General features: G+C 40.2%; 35 non-coding genes across 35 annotated transcripts; all 35 read left to right on the forward strand.

The window, feature by feature from the left end:
* Positions 1–198: 198 nt before the first annotated feature.
* On the forward strand, positions 199–270 carry trnag-gcc. The gene has a single exon. It is a non-coding gene; the product is annotated as a tRNA-Gly (tRNA).
* Positions 271–553: 283 nt separating this feature from the next.
* trnag-gcc lies at positions 554–625 on the forward strand. Its single transcript has one exon. It is a non-coding gene; the product is annotated as a tRNA-Gly (tRNA).
* A 276-nt stretch (positions 626–901) lies between these two features.
* trnag-gcc lies at positions 902–973 on the forward strand. The gene has a single exon. It is a non-coding gene; the product is annotated as a tRNA-Gly (tRNA).
* Positions 974–1086: 113 nt separating this feature from the next.
* On the forward strand, positions 1087–1158 carry trnag-ucc. The gene has a single exon. It is a non-coding gene; the product is annotated as a tRNA-Gly (tRNA).
* A 103-nt stretch (positions 1159–1261) lies between these two features.
* On the forward strand, positions 1262–1333 carry trnag-gcc. The gene has a single exon. It is a non-coding gene; the product is annotated as a tRNA-Gly (tRNA).
* A 450-nt stretch (positions 1334–1783) lies between these two features.
* trnag-gcc lies at positions 1784–1855 on the forward strand. The gene has a single exon. It is a non-coding gene; the product is annotated as a tRNA-Gly (tRNA).
* A 276-nt stretch (positions 1856–2131) lies between these two features.
* On the forward strand, positions 2132–2203 carry trnag-gcc. The gene has a single exon. It is a non-coding gene; the product is annotated as a tRNA-Gly (tRNA).
* Positions 2204–2316: 113 nt separating this feature from the next.
* trnag-ucc lies at positions 2317–2388 on the forward strand. The gene has a single exon. It is a non-coding gene; the product is annotated as a tRNA-Gly (tRNA).
* Positions 2389–2491: 103 nt separating this feature from the next.
* Positions 2492–2563, forward strand: trnag-gcc. Its single transcript has one exon. It is a non-coding gene; the product is annotated as a tRNA-Gly (tRNA).
* A 102-nt stretch (positions 2564–2665) lies between these two features.
* Positions 2666–2737, forward strand: trnag-ucc. Its single transcript has one exon. It is a non-coding gene; the product is annotated as a tRNA-Gly (tRNA).
* A 109-nt stretch (positions 2738–2846) lies between these two features.
* On the forward strand, positions 2847–2918 carry trnag-ucc. Its single transcript has one exon. It is a non-coding gene; the product is annotated as a tRNA-Gly (tRNA).
* A 631-nt stretch (positions 2919–3549) lies between these two features.
* Positions 3550–3621, forward strand: trnag-gcc. The gene has a single exon. It is a non-coding gene; the product is annotated as a tRNA-Gly (tRNA).
* Positions 3622–3723: 102 nt separating this feature from the next.
* Positions 3724–3795, forward strand: trnag-gcc. Its single transcript has one exon. It is a non-coding gene; the product is annotated as a tRNA-Gly (tRNA).
* Positions 3796–3897: 102 nt separating this feature from the next.
* On the forward strand, positions 3898–3969 carry trnag-gcc. Its single transcript has one exon. It is a non-coding gene; the product is annotated as a tRNA-Gly (tRNA).
* A 283-nt stretch (positions 3970–4252) lies between these two features.
* trnag-ucc lies at positions 4253–4324 on the forward strand. The gene has a single exon. It is a non-coding gene; the product is annotated as a tRNA-Gly (tRNA).
* An 805-nt stretch (positions 4325–5129) lies between these two features.
* trnag-gcc lies at positions 5130–5201 on the forward strand. Its single transcript has one exon. It is a non-coding gene; the product is annotated as a tRNA-Gly (tRNA).
* Positions 5202–5303: 102 nt separating this feature from the next.
* Positions 5304–5375, forward strand: trnag-gcc. Its single transcript has one exon. It is a non-coding gene; the product is annotated as a tRNA-Gly (tRNA).
* A 102-nt stretch (positions 5376–5477) lies between these two features.
* Positions 5478–5549, forward strand: trnag-gcc. Its single transcript has one exon. It is a non-coding gene; the product is annotated as a tRNA-Gly (tRNA).
* A 283-nt stretch (positions 5550–5832) lies between these two features.
* On the forward strand, positions 5833–5904 carry trnag-ucc. Its single transcript has one exon. It is a non-coding gene; the product is annotated as a tRNA-Gly (tRNA).
* Positions 5905–6180: 276 nt separating this feature from the next.
* On the forward strand, positions 6181–6252 carry trnag-gcc. Its single transcript has one exon. It is a non-coding gene; the product is annotated as a tRNA-Gly (tRNA).
* Positions 6253–6354: 102 nt separating this feature from the next.
* trnag-ucc lies at positions 6355–6426 on the forward strand. The gene has a single exon. It is a non-coding gene; the product is annotated as a tRNA-Gly (tRNA).
* Positions 6427–6528: 102 nt separating this feature from the next.
* Positions 6529–6600, forward strand: trnag-gcc. Its single transcript has one exon. It is a non-coding gene; the product is annotated as a tRNA-Gly (tRNA).
* A 113-nt stretch (positions 6601–6713) lies between these two features.
* Positions 6714–6785, forward strand: trnag-ucc. Its single transcript has one exon. It is a non-coding gene; the product is annotated as a tRNA-Gly (tRNA).
* A 103-nt stretch (positions 6786–6888) lies between these two features.
* On the forward strand, positions 6889–6960 carry trnag-gcc. Its single transcript has one exon. It is a non-coding gene; the product is annotated as a tRNA-Gly (tRNA).
* Positions 6961–7062: 102 nt separating this feature from the next.
* Positions 7063–7134, forward strand: trnag-ucc. Its single transcript has one exon. It is a non-coding gene; the product is annotated as a tRNA-Gly (tRNA).
* A 102-nt stretch (positions 7135–7236) lies between these two features.
* trnag-gcc lies at positions 7237–7308 on the forward strand. The gene has a single exon. It is a non-coding gene; the product is annotated as a tRNA-Gly (tRNA).
* Positions 7309–7410: 102 nt separating this feature from the next.
* On the forward strand, positions 7411–7482 carry trnag-ucc. The gene has a single exon. It is a non-coding gene; the product is annotated as a tRNA-Gly (tRNA).
* A 633-nt stretch (positions 7483–8115) lies between these two features.
* trnag-gcc lies at positions 8116–8187 on the forward strand. Its single transcript has one exon. It is a non-coding gene; the product is annotated as a tRNA-Gly (tRNA).
* A 98-nt stretch (positions 8188–8285) lies between these two features.
* Positions 8286–8357, forward strand: trnag-ccc. Its single transcript has one exon. It is a non-coding gene; the product is annotated as a tRNA-Gly (tRNA).
* Positions 8358–8454: 97 nt separating this feature from the next.
* trnag-gcc lies at positions 8455–8526 on the forward strand. The gene has a single exon. It is a non-coding gene; the product is annotated as a tRNA-Gly (tRNA).
* Positions 8527–8628: 102 nt separating this feature from the next.
* trnag-ucc lies at positions 8629–8700 on the forward strand. Its single transcript has one exon. It is a non-coding gene; the product is annotated as a tRNA-Gly (tRNA).
* A 102-nt stretch (positions 8701–8802) lies between these two features.
* On the forward strand, positions 8803–8874 carry trnag-gcc. Its single transcript has one exon. It is a non-coding gene; the product is annotated as a tRNA-Gly (tRNA).
* A 113-nt stretch (positions 8875–8987) lies between these two features.
* Positions 8988–9059, forward strand: trnag-ucc. Its single transcript has one exon. It is a non-coding gene; the product is annotated as a tRNA-Gly (tRNA).
* Positions 9060–9162: 103 nt separating this feature from the next.
* On the forward strand, positions 9163–9234 carry trnag-gcc. Its single transcript has one exon. It is a non-coding gene; the product is annotated as a tRNA-Gly (tRNA).
* A 102-nt stretch (positions 9235–9336) lies between these two features.
* trnag-ucc lies at positions 9337–9408 on the forward strand. The gene has a single exon. It is a non-coding gene; the product is annotated as a tRNA-Gly (tRNA).
* Positions 9409–9432: the final 24 nt, after the last annotated feature.

The raw sequence follows: 9432 nt of genomic DNA on the forward strand, positions 1-9432 counted from the left end.
GTCTCATAATTTTATCTTATTACAGCGATTATCGTATAGTGGTCAGCATAGCTGCCTTCCAAGCAATTGACCCGGGTTCGATTCCCGGCCATCGCAGAACTTTCTCTATAGAATAAAGGAAGGATGTATATGTTGTCTATTTATGTTCAAAAACTCGTAATAGTGTGGAAAATTTTCTCATAATTTTAACTTATTACAGCGATGGTGGTATAGTGGTCAGCATAGCTGCTTGCCAAGCAGTTTACCCGGGTTCGATTCCCGGCCATCGCAGAACTTTCTCTATAGAATAAAGGAAGGATGTATATGTTTTCTATTTTTCCTCTAAATCTGGTAATACTGTTGGAAAAGTTTCTCATAATTTAGACTTTGGCATCTTACAGTGATGGTGGTATAGTGGTCAGCATAGCTGCCTTCCAAGCAGTTGACCCTGGTTCGATTCCCTGCCATCGCAGAACTTTCTCTATAGAAAAAAGGAAGGATGTATATGTTGTCTATTTTTCCTCTAAATCTGGTAATAGTGTGGAAAATTTTCTCATAATTTTATCTTAGTACAGCGGTGGTGGTATAGTGGTCAGCATAGGTGCTTGCCAAGCAGTTGACCCGGGTTCGATTCCCGGCCATCGCAGAACTTTCTCTATTTTGTAAAGGATGGATGTATATGTTGTCTATTTTTCCTCTAAATCTGGTAATACTGTGGAAAATTGTCTCATAGTTTTGACTTCTTACAGCAATGGTGGTATAGTGGTCAGCAAAGCTGCCTTCCAAGCAGTTGACCCGGGTTCGATTCCCGGCCATCGCAGAACTTTCTCTATAGAATAAAGGAAGGATGTATATGTTCTCTATTTATGTTCAAAAACTGGTAATAGTGTGGAAAATTTTCTCATAATTTTATATTATTACAGCGATGGTGGTATAGTGGTCAGCATAGCTGCTTGCCAAGCAGTTGACCCGGGTTCGATTCCCGGCCATCGCTGAACTTAATCCATTTTATAAAGGAAGGACGTATACAGTATGTTTTCTATTTTTCCTCTAAATCTGGTAATACTGTGGAAAAGTTTCTCATAATTTAGACTTCAGCTTCTTACAGCGATGGTGGTATAGTGGTCAGCATAGCTGCCTTCCAAGCAGTTGACCCGTGTTCGATTCCCGGCCATCGCAGAACTTTCTCTAATACAGGAACGATGTACGCATTGAGTTGTCTATTTTTCCTCTAAATCTGGTAATACTGTGGAAAATTGTCTCATAGTTTTAAGTTATTACAGTGATGGTGGTATAGTGGTCAGCATAGCTGCTTGCCAAGCAGTTGACCCGGGTTCGATTCCCGGCCATCGCAGAACGTTCTCCACTTTATAAAGGAAGGATGTATATGTTGTCTATTTTTCCTCTAAATCTGGTAATACTTTGGAAAATTTTCTCATAAATTTAAGTTATTACAGCGATGGTGGTATAGTGGTCAGCATAGCTGCCTTCCAAGCAGTTGACCCGGGTTTGATTCCTGGCCATCGCAGAACTTTCTCTATAGAATAAAGGAAGGATGTATATGTTCTCTATTTATGTTCAAAAACTGGTAATAGTGTGGAAAATTTTCTCATAATTTTATATTATTACAGCGATGGTGGTATATTGGTCAGCATAGCTGCCTTCCAAGCAGTTGACCCTGGTTCGATTCCCGGCCATCGCAGAACTTTCTCTATAGAAAAAAGGAAGGATGTATATGTTGTCTATTTTTCCTCTAAATCTGGTAATAGTGTGGAAAATTTTCTCATAATTTTATCTTAGTACAGCGGTGGTGGTATAGTGGTCAGCATAGGTGCTTGCCAAGCAGTTGACCCGGGTTCGATTCCCGGCCATCGCAGAACTTTCTCTATTTTGTAAAGGATGGATGTATATGTTGTCTATTTTTCCTCTAAATCTGGTAATACTGTGGAAAATTGTCTCATAGTTTTGACTTCTTACAGCAATGGTGGTATAGTGGTCAGCAAAGCTGCCTTCCAAGCAGTTGACCCGGGTTCGATTCCCGGCCATCGCAGAACTTTCTCTATAGAATAAAGGAAGGATGTATATGTTCTCTATTTATGTTCAAAAACTGGTAATAGTGTGGAAAATTTTCTCATAATTTTATATTATTACAGCGATGGTGGTATAGTGGTCAGCATAGCTGCTTGCCAAGCAGTTGACCCGGGTTCGATTCCCGGCCATCGCTGAACTTAATCCATTTTATAAAGGAAGGACGTATACAGTATGTTTTCTATTTTTCCTCTAAATCTGGTAATACTGTGGAAAAGTTTCTCATAATTTAGACTTCAGCTTCTTACAGCGATGGTGGTATAGTGGTCAGCATAGCTGCCTTCCAAGCAGTTGACCCGTGTTCGATTCCCGGCCATCGCAGAACTTTCTCTAATACAGGAACGATGTACGCATTGAGTTGTCTATTTTTCCTCTAAATCTGGTAATACTGTGGAAAATTGTCTCATAGTTTTAAGTTATTACAGTGATGGTGGTATAGTGGTCAGCATAGCTGCTTGCCAAGCAGTTGACCCGGGTTCGATTCCCGGCCATCGCAGAACGTTCTCCACTTTATAAAGGAAGGATGTATATGTTGTCTATTTTTCCTCTAAATCTGGTAATACTTTGGAAAATTTTCTCATAAATTTAAGTTATTACAGCGATGGTGGTATAGTGGTCAGCATAGCTGCCTTCCAAGCAGTTGACCCGGGTTCGATTCCCGGCCATCGCAGAACTTTCTCTAATACAGGAACGATGTATACAGTATGTTTTCTATTTTTCCTCTAAATCTGGTAATACTGTGGAAAAGTTTCTCATAATTTAGGCTTTAGCTTCTTACAGCGATGGTGGTATAGTGGTAAGCATAGCTGCCTTCCAAGCAGTTGACCCGGGTTCGATTCCCGGCCATCGCAGAACTTTCTCTATAGAATAAAGGAAGGATGTATATGTTGTCTATTTATGTTCAAAAATTCGTAATAGTGTGGAAAATTGTCTCATAATTTTATCTTATTACAGCGATTATCGTATAGTGGTCAGCATAGCTGCCTTCCAAGCAATTGACCCGGGTTCGATTCGTGGCCATCGCAGAACTTTCTCTATAGAATAAAGGAAGGATGTATATGTTGTCTATTTATGTTCAAAAACTCGTAATAGTGTGGAAAATTTTCTCATAATGATGACCTGTTACAGTGATGGTGGTATAGTGGTCAGCATACCTGCCTTCCAAGCAGTTGACCCGGGTTCGATTCCCGGCCATCGCAGAACTTTCTCTAATACAGGAACGATGTATACAGTATGTTTTCTATTTTTCCTCTAAATCTGGTAATACTGTGGAAAAGTTTCTCATAATTTAGGCTTTAGCTTCTTACAGCGATGGTGGTATAGTGGTCAGCATAGCTGCCTTCCAAGCAGTTGACCCTGGTTCGATTCCCGGCCATCGCAGAACTTTCTCTATAGAAAAAAGGAAGGATGTATATGTTGTCTATTTTTCCTCTAAATCTGGTAATAGTGTGGAAAATTTTCTCATAATTTTATCTTAGTACAGCGGTGGTGGTATAGTGGTCAGCATAGGTGCTTGCCAAGCAGTTGACCCGGGTTCGATTCCCGGCCATCGCAGAACTTTCTCTATTTTGTAAAGGATGGATGTATATGTTGTCTATTTTTCCTCTAAATCTGGTAATACTGTGGAAAAGTTTCTCATAATGTAGACATGTTACAGTGATGGTGGTATAGTGGTCAGCATAGCTGCTTGCCAAGCAGTTGACCCGGGTTCGATTCCCGGCCATCGCAGAACTTTCTCTATAGAATAAAGGAAGGATGTAAATGTTGTCTATTTATGTTCAAAAACTGGTAATAGTGTGGAAAATGTTCTCATAATTTTAACTTATTACAGCGATGGTGGTATAGTGGTCAGCATAGCTGCTTGCCAAGCAGTTGACCCGGGTTCGATTCCCGGCTATCGCAGAACTTTCTCTATTTTGTAAAGGATGGATGTATATGTTGTCTATTTTTCCTCTAAATCTGGTAATACTGTGGAAAAGTTTCTCATAATGATGACCTGTTACAGTGATGGTGGTATAGTGGTCAGCATACCTGCCTTCCAAGCAGTTGACCCGGGTTCGATTCCCGGCCATCGCAGAACTTTCTCTAATACAGGAACGATGTATACAGTATGTTTTCTATTTTTCCTCTAAATCTGGTAATACTGTGGAAAAGTTTCTCATAATTTAGGCTTTAGCTTCTTACAGCGATGGTGGTATAGTGGTAAGCATAGCTGCCTTCCAAGCAGTTGACCCGGGTTCGATTCCCGGCCATCGCAGAGCTTTCTCTATAGAATAAAGGAAGGATGTATATGTTGTCTATTTATGTTCAAAAATTCGTAATAGTGTGGAAAATTGTCTCATAATTTTATCTTATTACAGCGATTATCGTATAGTGGTCAGCATAGCTGCCTTCCAAGCAATTGACCTGGGTTCGATTCCCGGCCATCGCAGAACTTTCTCTATAGAATAAAGGAAGGATGTATATGTTGTCTATTTATGTTCAAAAATTCGTAATAGTGTGGAAAATTGTCTCGTAATTTTATCTTATTACAGCGATTATCGTATAGTGGTCAGCATAGCTGCCTTCCAAGCAATTGACCCGGGTTCGATTCGTGGCCATCGCAGAACTTTCTCTATAGAATAAAGGAAGGATGTATATGTTGTCTATTTATGTTCAAAAACTCGTAATAGTGTGGAAAATTTTCTCATAATGATGACCTGTTACAGTGATGGTGGTATAGTGGTCAGCATACCTGCCTTCCAAGCAGTTGACCCGGGTTCAATTCCCGGCCATCGCAGAACTTTCTCTAATACAGGAACGATGTATACAGTATGTTTTCTATTTTTCCTCTAAATCTGGTAATACTGTGGAAAAGTTTCTCATAATTTAGGCTTTAGCTTCTTACAGCGATGGTGGTATAGTGGTCAGCATAGCTGCCTTCCAAGCAGTTGACCCTGGTTCGATTCCCGGCCATCGCAGAACTTTCTCTATAGAAAAAAGGAAGGATGTATATGTTGTCTATTTTTCCTCTAAATCTGGTAATAGTGTGGAAAATTTTCTCATAATTTTATCTTAGAACAGCGGTGGTGGTATAGTGGTCAGCATAGGTGCTTGCCAAGCAGTTGACCCGGGTTCGATTCCCGGCCATCGCAGAACTTTCTCTATTTTGTAAAGGATGGATGTATATGTTGTCTATTTTTCCTCTAAATCTGGTAATACTGTGGAAAAGTTTCTCATAATTTAGACATGTTACAGCGATGGTGGTATAGTGGTCAGCATAGCTGCTTGCCAAGCAGTTGACCCGGGTTCGATTCCCGGCCATCGCAGAACTTTCTCTATAGAATAAAGGAAGGATGTAAATGTTGTCTATTTATGTTCAAAAACTGGTAATAGTGTGGAAAATGTTCTCATAATTTTAACTTATTACAGCGATGGTGGTATAGTGGTCAGCATAGCTGCTTGCCAAGCAGTTGACCCGGGTTCGATTCCCGGCCATCGCAGAACTTTCTCTATTTTGTAAAGGATGGATGTATATGTTGTCTATTTTTCCTCTAAATCTGGTAATACTGTGGAAAAGTTTCTCACAATGATGACCTGTTACAGTGATGGTGGTATAGTGGTCAGCATACCTGCCTTCCAAGCAGTTGACCCGGGTTCGATTCCCGGCCATCGCAGAACTTTCTCTAATACAGGAACGATGTATACAGTATGTTTTCTATTTTTCCTCTAAATCTGGTAATACTGTGGAAAAGTTTCTCATAATTTAGGCTTTAGCTTCTTACAGCGATGGTGGTATAGTGGTAAGCATAGCTGCCTTCCAAGCAGTTGACCCGGGTTCGATTCCCGGCCATCGCAGAACTTTCTCTATAGAATAAAGGAAGGATGTATATGTTGTCTATTTATGTTCAAAAATTCGTAATAGTGTGGAAAATTGTCTCATAATTTTATCTTATTACAGCGATTATCGTATAGTGGTCAGCATAGCTGCCTTCCAAGCAATTGACCCGGGTTCGATTCCCGGCCATCGCAGAACTTTCTCTATAGAATAAAGGAAGGATGTATATGTTGTCTATTTATGTTCAAAAACTCGTAATAGTGTGGAAAATTTTCTCATAATTTTAACTTATTACAGCGATGGTGGTATAGTGGTCAGCATAGCTGCTTGCCAAGCAGTTGACCCGGGTTCGATTCCCGGCCATCGCAGAACTTTCTCTATTTTGTAAAGGATGGATGTATATGTTGTCTATTTTTCCTCTAAATCTGGTAATACTGTGGAAAATTGTCTCATAGTTTTGACTTCTTACAGCGATGGTGGTATAGTGGTCAGCAAAGCTGCCTTCCAAGCAGTTGACCCGGGTTCGATTCCCGGCCATCGCAGAACTTTCTCTATAGAATAAAGGAAGGATGTATATGTTCTCTATTTATGTTCAAAAACTGGTAATAGTGTGGAAAATTTTCTCATAATTTTATATTATTACAGCGATGGTGGTATAGTGGTCAGCATAGCTGCTTGCCAAGCAGTTGACCCGGGTTCGATTCCCGGCCATCGCTGAACTTAATCCATTTTATAAAGGAAGGACGTATACAGTATGTTTTCTATTTTTCCTCTAAATCTGGTAATACTGTGGAAAAGTTTCTCATAATTTAGACTTCAGCTTCTTACAGCGATGGTGGTATAGTGGTCAGCATAGCTGCCTTCCAAGCAGTTGACCCGTGTTCGATTCCCGGCCATCGCAGAACTTTCTCTAATACAGGAACGATGTACCCATTGAGTTGTCTATTTTTCCTCTAAATCTGGTAATACTGTGGAAAATTGTCTCATAGTTTTAAGTTATTACAGTGATGGTGGTATAGTGGTCAGCATAGCTGCTTGCCAAGCAGTTGACCCGGGTTCGATTCCCGGCCATCGCAGAACGTTCTCCACTTTATAAAGGAAGGATGTATATGTTGTCTATTTTTCCTCTAAATCTGGTAATACTTTGGAAAATTTTCTCATAAATTTAAGTTATTACAGCGATGGTGGTATAGTGGTCAGCATAGCTGCCTTCCAAGCAGTTGACCCGGGTTCGATTCCCGGCCATCGCAGAACTTTCTCTATAGAATAAAGGAAGGATGTATATGTTCTCTATTTATGTTCAAAATCTGGTAATAGTGTGGAAAATTTTCTCATAATTTTATATTATTACAGCGATGGTGGTATATTGGTCAGCATAGCTGCTTGCCAAGCAGTTGTCCCGGGTTCGATTCCCGGCCATCGCAGAACTTTCTCTATTTTGTAAAGGATGGATGTATATGTTGTCTATTTTTCCTCTAAATCTGGTAATACTGTGGAAAAGTTTCTCATAATGTTGACCTGTTACAGCGATGGTGGTATAGTGGTCAGCATAGCTGCCTTCCAAGCAGTTGACCCGGGTTCGATTCCCTGCCATCGCAGAACTTTCTCAATTTTTTAAAGGAAGGATGTAGATGTTGTCTATTTTTCCTCTAAATCTGGTAATAGTGTGGAAAATTTTCTCATAATTTTAACTTATTACAGCGATGGTGGCATAGTGGTAAGCATAGCTACTTGCTAAGCAGTTGATCTGGGTTCGATTCCTGGCTATCACAAAACATTCTCTATTTTATAAAGGAAGGATGTGTACAATATGTTTTCTAGTTTTCCTCTAAATCCGGTAGTACTGTGGAAAATTTTCTCATAATTTACAATTAATATGGCGATGGTGGTATAGTAGTCAGCATAGCTGCTTGCCAAGCAGTTGACCTGGGTTCGATTCCCGGCCATCGCAAAACATTCTATAAAGGAAGGATGTGTACAGTATGTTTTCTATTTTTCCTCTAAATCTGGTAATACTGTGGAAAAGTTTCTCATAATTTAGACTTTAGCTTCTGACAGTGATGGTGGTATAGTGGTCAGCATGGCTGCCTTCCAAGCAGTTGACCCGTGTTCGATTCCCGGCCATCGCAGAACTTTCTCTGTAGAATAAAGGAAGGATGTATATGTTGTTTATTTATGTTCAAAAACTGGTAATTGTGTGGAAAATTTTCTCATAATTTTAAGTTATTACAGCGATGGTGGTATAGTGGTCAGCATAGCTGCTTGCCAAGCAGTTGACCCGGGTTCGATTCCCGGCCATCGCAGAACTTTCTCAAAGAAAGGATGTAAGTATATGTTGTTGTTTTTTCCTCTAAATCTGGTAATTCTGTGGAAAATTTTCTCATGACTTGAGCTTCTTACAGCAATGGTGGTATAGTGGTCAGCATAGCTACTTCCCAAGCAGTTGACCCGGGTTCGATTCCCTGCCGTCGCAGAACTTTCTCTATAGAATTAAGGATGTTTTGTTGTCTATTTTTCCTCTAAATCTGGTAATAGTGTGGAAAATTTTCTCATAATTTTATCTTAGTACAGCGGTGGTGGTATAGTGGTCAGCATAGGTGCTTGCCAAGCAGTTGACCCGGGTTCGATTCCCGGCCATCGCAGAACTTTCTCTATTTTGTAAAGGATGGATGTATATGTTGTCTATTTTTCCTCTAAATCTGGTAATACTGTGGAAAATTGTCTCATAGTTTTGACTTCTTACAGCGATGGTGGTATAGTGGTCAGCAAAGCTGCCTTCCAAGCAGTTGACCCGGGTTCGATTCCCGGCCATCGCAGAACTTTCTCTATAGAATAAAGGAAGGATGTATATGTTCTCTATTTATGTTCAAAAACTGGTAATAGTGTGGAAAATTTTCTCATAATTTTATATTATTACAGCGATGGTGGTATAGTGGTCAGCATAGCTGCTTGCCAAGCAGTTGACCCGGGTTCGATTCCCGGCCATCGCTGAACTTAATCCATTTTATAAAGGAAGGACGTATACAGTATGTTTTCTATTTTTCCTCTAAATCTGGTAATACTGTGGAAAAGTTTCTCATAATTTAGACTTCAGCTTCTTACAGCGATGGTGGTATAGTGGTCAGCATAGCTGCCTTCCAAGCAGTTGACCCGTGTTCGATTCCCGGCCATCGCAGAACTTTCTCTAATACAGGAACGATGTACCCATTGAGTTGTCTATTTTTCCTCTAAATCTGGTAATACTGTGGAAAATTGTCTCATAGTTTTAAGTTATTACAGTGATGGTGGTATAGTGGTCAGCATAGCTGCTTGCCAAGCAGTTGACCCGGGTTCGATTCCCGGCCATCGCAGAACGTTCTCCACTTTATAAAGGAAGGATGTATATGTTGTCTATTTTTCCTCTAAATCTGGTAATACTTTGGAAAATTTTCTCATAAATTTAAGTTATTACAGCGATGGTGGTATAGTGGTCAGCATAGCTGCCTTCCAAGCAGTTGACCCGGGTTCGATTCCCGGCCATCGCAGAACTTTCTCTATAGAATAAAGGA

This window comes from Xiphophorus maculatus, chromosome 21 (assembly GCF_002775205.1).
Source record: "Xiphophorus maculatus strain JP 163 A chromosome 21, X_maculatus-5.0-male, whole genome shotgun sequence".
Lineage (NCBI taxonomy): Eukaryota > Metazoa > Chordata > Actinopteri > Cyprinodontiformes > Poeciliidae > Xiphophorus > Xiphophorus maculatus.